Here is a 9,647-nt window from a genome sequence, read left to right on the forward strand (position 1 = left end):
AATACAAAGTGAACATAATCGAATGAATCGAGATGCAAATATTGCAAATGTAAGTTAAAAAAAAACTAAGAAATGATAAAGTAACTGTAATTTAATTTAACTTACGATTTAATTCTAGTAAAGGAAAATAAAAGGACTAATGATCTATAAGTGTGAAGGTCTAATATGAGATTTAATGTTCACATATTGCAACAATAACTTCACCTTGCTTGGTGGCTGAGGAGGGAATGGAGTATATGGTTTCTTCTCCTTAGCCTTTACTTTCTTTTGAACATTCTTCCTTGATAGTGATCTTCAAAATTATATTAATTGTCAAGATGCATGCTATAAAAATGTTCAAACAATCACTTAGATAAAGCACAAACAATCACTTTGTTTGTGCTTCAAGATCCTACAAAGATTGAATTGCACATGGCAAAGATGTCGTCAGCATGCAAACTTCTTGCTTAAATCAATTTCCAAACATGAAATACTAGTAGCGATATTGAACTATTTTTCTAGTTGTCAGTCTTTCTTGCAAAGGATGCAGTTTAATTTTCATTGACAGATAGCATGTTGCATAAATACTTGACTAGCTATAATATGAGTATGAAGTACTCGGGGATTAACTGTTGGAGTTATCTTTCAAATGTCGAATTAATGGAGATGGACCTAACCTATCATAGTTTTCAAATAAAACATCTCAAAACATGGGAAATAATGGGATAAAATGATTATCACGACAATTTATATTAAACAAAAAGAGATTCCTACTTACATTGCAGGATAAGCCTATGAGTTTTTTGAATTAGATGATGATGCAGATTAACTGCCTTTTGTTTCCTTGACATTCTCTTGACATGTGAAATTTTCACAATCTCAACTTCTATCATCCAAGAAGTCAAAACTTTATTTCAAAAAAGTTAAGAAATTGATGCATCAGAACAGAGTCAACTGGAATAAAACTATCAACTAAACATAAAGGCAAACATAGGGAAAATAAATACCTTGCAGATGACATGTAAGATTGTTTCTGTAGTCCACATGGCAAGGTCTGACTATCTGTTCTATGTAGTTGTTTATAGATTCATAATGTTGAGATACAGACTCAGTCAAAGTTCTGTCACCCAAAACTAACTCCAACAATGATGCAAATCCATTATGTGGGAAAATAAAAGAATATATGAACAAAGATAATTCAAGTATCCGATAATAGACATGAAATATGAAATAGGAGAAAAAATAAGATTCAAAATATAAACCAATTCAGTATGCTTACACAACTTCTAGAAAAATAAAAGAACTAACAAATTCAAGATAACAAACATTTGAGCAGACTGAATTCTTAAAAGAATTATTACAGATGAGATAATCATCCAATGACAAACTATATATGCATGTCAACAATTTGCAAGGGAAAGTAGGAAACTCACTTGTTCGTAGTCTGGATTTTTGATCCAATCTAACCTAGAGCATGGAAAGTAAAAACATATCAAGTAAACATCTAGTGAAACAAAAACTAGAGCTTGTAACAAAATCTAAACTAATTGCATTCAAATAAAGAACAAACATCATTGGAACATAAATCACTAAACTAACAAGCATTACATGGAATTAAACTAAAGAAATTGTATCAACTAAAACCTATATAAAGGAAAGCTAGCCTAGCCTAAATTACATTCACAGAAAATGAAAGGCAAATGGCATGCTGCTTTGGTACTCGATCAAGGAATTTCAATGATGGATGAGGAACAGGAGTAGATATGTGAACGTGTTGTGTGCGCTAAGAAAGTGTGTAATAAGAAGCATCATGGTTAAAGTGTAAAGCAGATATGAAAAGAAAAAGGCAAATAAATAATATTCCAAACCCCACAAAAAAAATTATAACTCATCGCAATTGTCCAACTATAACTCATTCCGGTTTCATTACTGCATTTTGTTCTTCCTTCAAAAGATATCACAAGACCAACACCTCATTATTTTAGCCAGGTTCACATGAAAGTACAAGTGAGAAAACAACTGATCCAACAAATGTCACGGGAAAAACACCAACCTCCAATGAAGTCCCTTGGAGCTTTCTGATTACCACAATCAGCAACTTTTTATATATGCAACCAACTTGAGCATACCAAACCATAGTGAAAGTAGAGACACATAACAATCTCGTGGTATCATTAATGCAAAATGTAATAAACCAATGAAATTTTTTTTGTTAATGAACAACGGTAGATTTAGTGATGATCCATTTGAAAGTAATAAATACTTTTGTAGAAGAATAGATTAACTAGGAAAAGATACGATGATAGATGATGAGAGTTCAAAGTCAGATTGAACACTGATCTTGGTGATTCTACTCTTTAGTGCAAAGAAAAAGGGAAGCAAGCATTCTAAAGAAATTGAATTCATGAAACAATCTTTAGAAAACAAAAAGGGGAGATTTCAAGCAGTCAGGATGGCATCGTGAAGGCAAAGCCCTAATTGTTTGTCAGAAATGTTAGGTTATGGCTCACCGGCGACGTCCATGCCGTCGTAGACACCGCGATGGACGGTTCTGAATGTGCCCCTGGCGATGACCCCTTTGATGACAAGCTTGGACGGTTCCGAATGTGCCCCCGCCGCCGTCTTCTTCCTTTGCCCGTCTGAACCCCAGAAAGACAGAGAAGTCTGAGAAACGCCTGGAGGTGAAGAACACACTAAAGAACCAACTTCGATGGGATGAAGATCGAAGCTCGCCCTGCCGCCGCTTGCTGTGGAACCCTAGCCCTTGCAACCCGCGTTGGCGAGAGCAACACGGTAGCCACGGAAGGGGGAAAATGTCGGAGAACCCCTCCAATGAGTTGAGCACGATCTGAGATGTCTTTACCGTCGCTCACAGCCGCTGGCACTCATCGTCGTTCGTCGCCGTTGGAGAAATCACGGAAGAGAGAAAGGGGCATCAGGGGATAAAGGAAAACGCGAGGATGAGTAAAGCCCAAGCCAACTATTGTGCTTCTGCGTGAGAGAAGATAAAGGAAGGTTTTCTCTTTCATCTGGGTCGTCCATCTATGAGGAGAGGAGATGTGGGGTCAGATTTAATGATGAGAAGGATGGGTGGCTTGATCTCATTCTTGATGAAGTAAAGGTTCAGATTATTTCAGATCTGGATCAACGGTCTATATTATTTTAAATATGGATCAACGGTCCAGATTATAGGTAGGTGTCGAGTGAAACCAAGGGTTTTATTACTTCTTACTTGATCCAACGGTTCATAACATCCCAGATTGAGATGATAACTTGACAATAGACAACACTTTTTAAAAATCATTGTCATAGACACTAAAAAATTGATAATAGACAACGCTTTTCAAAAAACGTTGTCTTTGACCCACAAAAATCAATAATAGACAATGATTTTTAAGAAAACATTGTCTATTAGTTAGAAAATAAAGAGATAGACAACGCTTTTCACTAAAAGCGTTGTTAAACAAATAAAGACAACGCTTTTTAAAAAAACGTTATCTTTTAAGTGTTGTAAAATCTCAATTTTCTTGTAGTGATAGTTAAAAAGCAAACGGAATATTAATTAGATTCCGTCTCCTGGAGACTGGAATCTAGTCATGATCTTGACTTAGAGTTTCGAAATGGTTCTAAGTCGGATCGACGCCTAATGTTCCCTTCCCAGGAACGCGCCCTCATAGTCACTCCCCTCCAGTGACTTACCTTCACTTACCTGTCAGACGTCCGATCAACCCTTAGACTCGTTTGGACTTCATGTCAGCTATCCGGTCAGCCCGTCGACCTAGCTGAACTTCGTGCAAAATGTCCGGTCAGCCCGTCGACACGTTTGGACTTCGTGTCAGCTATCCGGTCGGCCCATTAACCTAGCTGGGTTTCTCCTGCACACTCGGTCTAAGTGTTAGATAACACCGAAACTAACTTAACATATTTTATCATTCATCAAAATTTAAATTAGACCATTAGTATTAACCGCACCAACAATTTTCAAATAAATATTCTTTCAGATATTCAGCAGCACGTGATCCACCATGACCTACACGTACGCATGGTATTTATAAAAAATATAATTTGGAAGCCATGGAAAATCATAAATTAAGCTATAGAAGATAGAAGAAAATATCAAACCATCGAATATCCCAAAGAGACTAACAGTTTACTCATTGATACTAGACAGTTCTGCATCATAGAAGTCCTGCATGCTTGCTCTACATCCTTTAAAGCTAAAATACTCATAACTCAATTTACCATCCTCACTGACAATCAGTAAAAGATCCAACAAGTTAATCTAGCTATATGCATGCATGCATGTTCAAATATAAAAAACAAATCAAATGGAAATCGATTGCCTTCTCCCTTCTCGCATCTCCAGCATCATTTTTTCCCATCACGTCGACCATCATCTTCAAGCTTGTCTTCAACTTGCAGCAGTTCACGTCAATATCTCCCCACCGTCCCTCGAGATGCAACTTGGCAATGGAGGACAGCTCGATCAAATTTCTCTTACGATTATAAACAAGAGAAAAATTCATTTGCCTCTCGTACTTCAATTGTTTTTTCACAAATTTTTTTACTTCATATGAATTTATTTTTCTCACTTAACTCTCAATTATCAAAATTTAGATTTCATATAAAGTTTTTTCAATTAAGATGACAGTCTGCACAATCAAATCTTTCCAAGATCATTACAACCTAAACCCAATTAAACTAAGTTAGTAGTCCTCCTTGCAAGTTGGCATGCATTGGACCGACGGGCTCCAATGTTCCAAAATCACACCAATTAAATACAAAATTAAGTTGCTAGGCCCTTAAACAACCCAACGTAAACTTCCTAGATATATATATAGAGATGATATCCTGTGCATCGTTATGGGAGTGGGCCTGGGCGACATCTGACGTGGATGATTTGACGTGACCAAAATTTTTTTTTTTTAATTTCTCTCGACATCTGCATGTAATAATTTTTCTTTCTTTTCTCTTAAATTAAAAATAAAATTATTTCTTCTCTCCTTTAATTGCATGCAACAATAACTGTGGTGTTGATTTTTTAAAAACCAGCACCACAACTTAATTACACCAGCCACCACTAAGGAGGTGGTGCAGGTTAAAAACCAACACTAAGGTGCTGATTTTTAAAGTAACATTTTCTCTTTTCTCTTCTTTAATTGCATGAAATAATTATGTGGTGTTGGTTTTAAAAATCAGTATCATAACTTAATTACACTAGCAACCACTGAGGAGTGTTGGTCTTTACAAACCAGCACTAACCTTGGTTTTTAAAAATCCACACCACAAGGTGGTGTTAGTATTTAAAGATCAGCATCAAAGTGGTGCTAATGTGTGATTTTTAAAAATCAGCACTACTTTATTGCCAGGTTTAAAAAATTAGCACCACCTAGGTGTTATTTTTAAAAAAAAACTTTGGTACCTTAGTGCTGATTTTTAAAAACCAACAATGATGCATAGAGAAATAGAGCACCTTGTAGTGCTGACTTTTAAAAACCAGCAGCAAGGTGATACTGGTTTTTAAAAGTCAACATCATCTTGTTGCTAGTTTTTTAAAAATTATCTTGGTGTTAATGGCAATAATGAAAATAATTTCTAATTGATTTCAATCAATTATGATTTATTATATTTGGTACACAATCAAGATCGACATGAATTAAATAGGAAAAATAATATTTCCAAGTCTATTATATTACTATGTTTATAATTATTATGATTATATGCCTTATTTAATCTTTCCATTATTGTGTTGGACAATTTGTATAAATAAGCCTATTTTCTTTAGTAATAAGATTATCAAAAAACTTTATATTATTTCTTTTCTCTACCTATTGTTTTCCACATGGCATCATAGTCATCTTCTCTTCTTCTTAATTTTCTTCTTCCGAATTTTTGTTACAGCAACTACAAGAATTTCTACATCGAGATTTGATATTATCGTTTACAGTGTGGCAACTTCGGTAATAACAACTTTTCTTCTCCTTTTATCAACAACTCTTTTTTATCGACGGTAGCAGTTTCGACGACATTAATCGTAGTAAGGCAAAGTTTTCATTTTCGTTTTATTTTTCTCTTTGTATTTTTTTTCTCCTTCTCTGTTTTTTCTCTTCCGTTTCTGTTAGGAAAAAAAGAAAAAAAAAATGAGCATAAAAAACATGCAAAAAAATGTGCAAAAAAAAACAGAGAGAAAAAAAAAAGACTGAAAAAAAGTGAAAAAAATATGTCTTCTCTCGAGTCTTATTTTTCTTTCCTTTCTCTATCTTTTCTCCTGGAGTTATTCTCCTATTAATTAGTCTTGTTATTCTCTGTTGTTGTTCATCTCCATCGTAGCAAGTGCTTCTATGCACCACCGATAGTTGCCTAAGCCAACGCAGAAAAGCCCTCTGCTTTCTAATCGCCGTCAGAAAAAAAAGTTACTCTGCCACCCACAACAAGTGGTCGTCACCGTCCACCAAGCTTCTAATTTGTCGCTTCTGTTGGACAGAAAGGTTCCAGTGTCAAGTATTATTTCCAGCCACCGAAAATTCTTCCAGTAAGGTCTATTACTATCAAGGGACGAGTTATTTATTTTCGATGTCAGATACTCAACGACATCAAGATGGCCAAAAGTAAAGTTTAGACCGATGTCAAATTTGTCACATAGTTGGTCATACTGGTATTCATTACTCTAGAAGATTTGATTGGTCTTATAGTTGGAGAAGATGTCAAATTTGTCTCAGAATTGGACATATTGGTATTCAATGTCCTAAAAGATTTAATTCAAATTTTGTTGGTGGTCCTGCGACATTGGGACAACCAACTATTTCACAAGGAGAGCACGCATCTTCAAATCGACCACCACTTTCTTGGCATTCTACAACCCAGTCATCTCATTCTGGAGCATTGTCACATTCTATCTCTCCTAATATAGTTTCATCGACTCTTCAGAACCCAGGATGTCATTCGGATTCTGGAGCAACTCATCATGTTACACCGAAATATAATATTATCACAGAAGCTTTGCCTTATGATTAGGGATGCAAACGAATCGAGGCAGCTCGCGAGCTTTTCGAGATGGTCCGAAAAATATTCGATTCGTATTCGAATTTATCGAATTCGAGCCGAACTCGAACATGTTCAAACTTTTTTTCGAGCCGAACTCGAGCCCAAATTATATTGTTCGAGCCGCTCACGAGCCTTAATATTTATTAATATAATTTAAATATATATTAAATAAATAAATTTCGAGCTTTTCAAACCTATTTTCGAGTAATAATTCGAATAGTTCGCAAACATGTTCGAATATTTCGAGCCGAATTCGAACCTGAACCCTAATTCGAACCGAACTCGAACCAAACATTTTAAAATTTTCGAGCTTCGAATCGAGCTCGAACTCGAATATACCTATTTCGAGCCGAATTCGAGCCTTAAATTTTTCAGCATATTCGGCTCGATTCGATTCGTTTACAACCCCTACTTATGATGGACCCGACATGGTATAGATAGGTAATGGCTCAGGTTTGCAAATTACTCACATTGGAAACACATCTTTTCACTCATACGGTCGTACTTTTCGCGTGCGCAACACTCTTCATGTTCCTTTTATTACAAAAAATTTGTTTTCCGTCTGTTAGTTTGCTCTTGATAATAATGTGTTCTTTGAATTTCATCCTCATCATTATCTTGTGAATGATCCCACAATAGAAAGTATTCTACTTCGAGGAAATATTAAAGACGGTTTTTAGCATCTTCAACCCACCTATACTAATGTGCTTGTTGGAGAACGCACTGATAAATTCTCTTAACATGCATGTCTTGGTCATCTGTCTCTACGTGTTGTTCAGAATATCATTAACCAACATAGTTTACCAATTTCTTTAGTCTCCTCTTCTCATCTATGTGAAGCTTGTATGAAAGCAAAATCTCATAAATTACCTTTTGTGCCTTCTTCTTGCACTTCTAGTTTTCCTTTAGAAATTATTCACTCTGATATGTGGGGTCCTTCTCCTATTCTATCTAATCAAGGTTTTCTTTATTATGTTATTTTTATTGACAATTTTAGCAAGTTTACTTGGATTTTTCCTATGAAAAGAAATTCTGATCTTTTTGATATTTTTTGTCGCTTTCAAAAATAGGTTGAGCGTTATTTTGATCATAAAATTCTCTCCCTTCATTCTAATTAGAGTGGAGAGTATCAAGCACTTCATCGTCATCTTACTTCCTCTGGCATCATCCATCGAGTCTCTTATCCCCACACTCCTGAACAAAATGAATCCGCCGAGAGAAAACATCGTCATGTGGTTGAAACTGTCTTAGCTCTTCTTAATTATGCATCGGTTCCTCTTAAATTTTGGGATGATGTTGTCCAAACCATAGTCTACCTTATCAATCGTTTACCCACTCCACTACTTCAAAATAAGTATCCCTTGGAAAGACTTTATAATTGTCTTCCAGATTACTCCTTCTTTCGTATCTTTGGTTGCGCATGTTATCCTTGGCTGCGACCTTACTCTAAGCACAAGTTAAACCCTCGCTCTTTACAATGTGTTTTCCTTGGTTATAGTAATTTATATCATAGGTATCGTTGCCTCCATATTTTGACCGATCGAATATATATATTTTTCGACATGTTACTTTTGATGAATCTTTATTTTCGTCTGCAGTTGCTACCTTAGATCTTCCTTCAAATTATCAAGGCAACTATCTAATATCATCAAGCAATATACTAGAAGCCCCACATATTGATTCATCAGGACATATTGAAAGTACAAGGGGGAATGGTATCTTGGGTCCAGCTCCATCTCCACAAGTTCCTATAGACTCGACGACTAGTGGTGATCCACTCTCTAGTTCTGATTCTCATCCGTCTAACTACTCATCTCCGAGTAGCTCTGATGATGATATTCCTCACCGAATGCTTCCTCTAAGCGATATTTATGCACGATGTCAACCAGTTTCCACTTGTTATCCTCTTCCACGTGCTCTTATTGCTTCTTCAAATTTTGTCGAACCTTCTAGTTTTACACAGGCAGTCAAAGATCCAAATTGACGTGTTGCGATGGCTATGGAATTTGATGCTCTTCTTCGTAATGCAACCTGGATCTTAGTCCCTCATACCCCATCTATGAATATTTTGGGCTCTAAATGGGTTTACTGAATTAAGTATCGTGCAGATGGTTCTATTAAACATTACAAAGCTCGCCTTGTTGCTAAAAGCTTTAATCAATAGTCATGTATTGACTTCAATGATACTTTTAGTCCAGTTGTCAAAATTACAACTATCGGATTATTACTATCTATAGTTGTAAGCTCCAATTGGCCAATACGCCAATTAGATGTTTCCAATGCTTTCCTTCATGAGCACCTTGAAGAAACTGTTTATATGGAGCAACCTTCTGGATTCATCCATCCGCAACTTTCAACACATGTGTGTCAACTTCAGAAGTCTATATATGGTCTTCGACAACACCTCATGTATGGTTTCATCGTCTATCTACCTGGCTTCATACTCAGGGATTTTCTGGCTCAAAAACAGACTCTTCCCTATTCTACAAATGTAATGAGAAATTTTCAATATTTATTCTGATTTATGTGGATGATATATTAATAACTGGTAGTGATCAAAACAACATTATTACTTTACTACATCTTCTCCGTCAAGAGTTTCCTATTCGGGATCTTGGCAATGC

At 35.8% G+C, this 9,647-nt stretch overlaps 1 long non-coding RNA gene across 1 annotated transcript; it reads right to left on the minus strand.

Annotated features, from left to right (window-relative positions):
* Positions 1-340: 340 nt before the first annotated feature.
* Positions 341-2,943, minus strand: LOC122020936. The gene is made up of 3 exons (XR_006122376.1): positions 987-2,943; positions 758-865; positions 341-391 (listed from the first exon to the last, which is right to left on the minus strand). It is a non-coding gene; the product is annotated as an uncharacterized LOC122020936 (long non-coding RNA).
* Positions 2,944-9,647: the final 6,704 nt, after the last annotated feature.

The sequence above is a fragment of the Zingiber officinale genome, chromosome 9A (assembly GCF_018446385.1).
Source record: "Zingiber officinale cultivar Zhangliang chromosome 9A, Zo_v1.1, whole genome shotgun sequence".
In the NCBI taxonomy this organism is placed as follows: domain Eukaryota; kingdom Viridiplantae; phylum Streptophyta; class Magnoliopsida; order Zingiberales; family Zingiberaceae; genus Zingiber; species Zingiber officinale.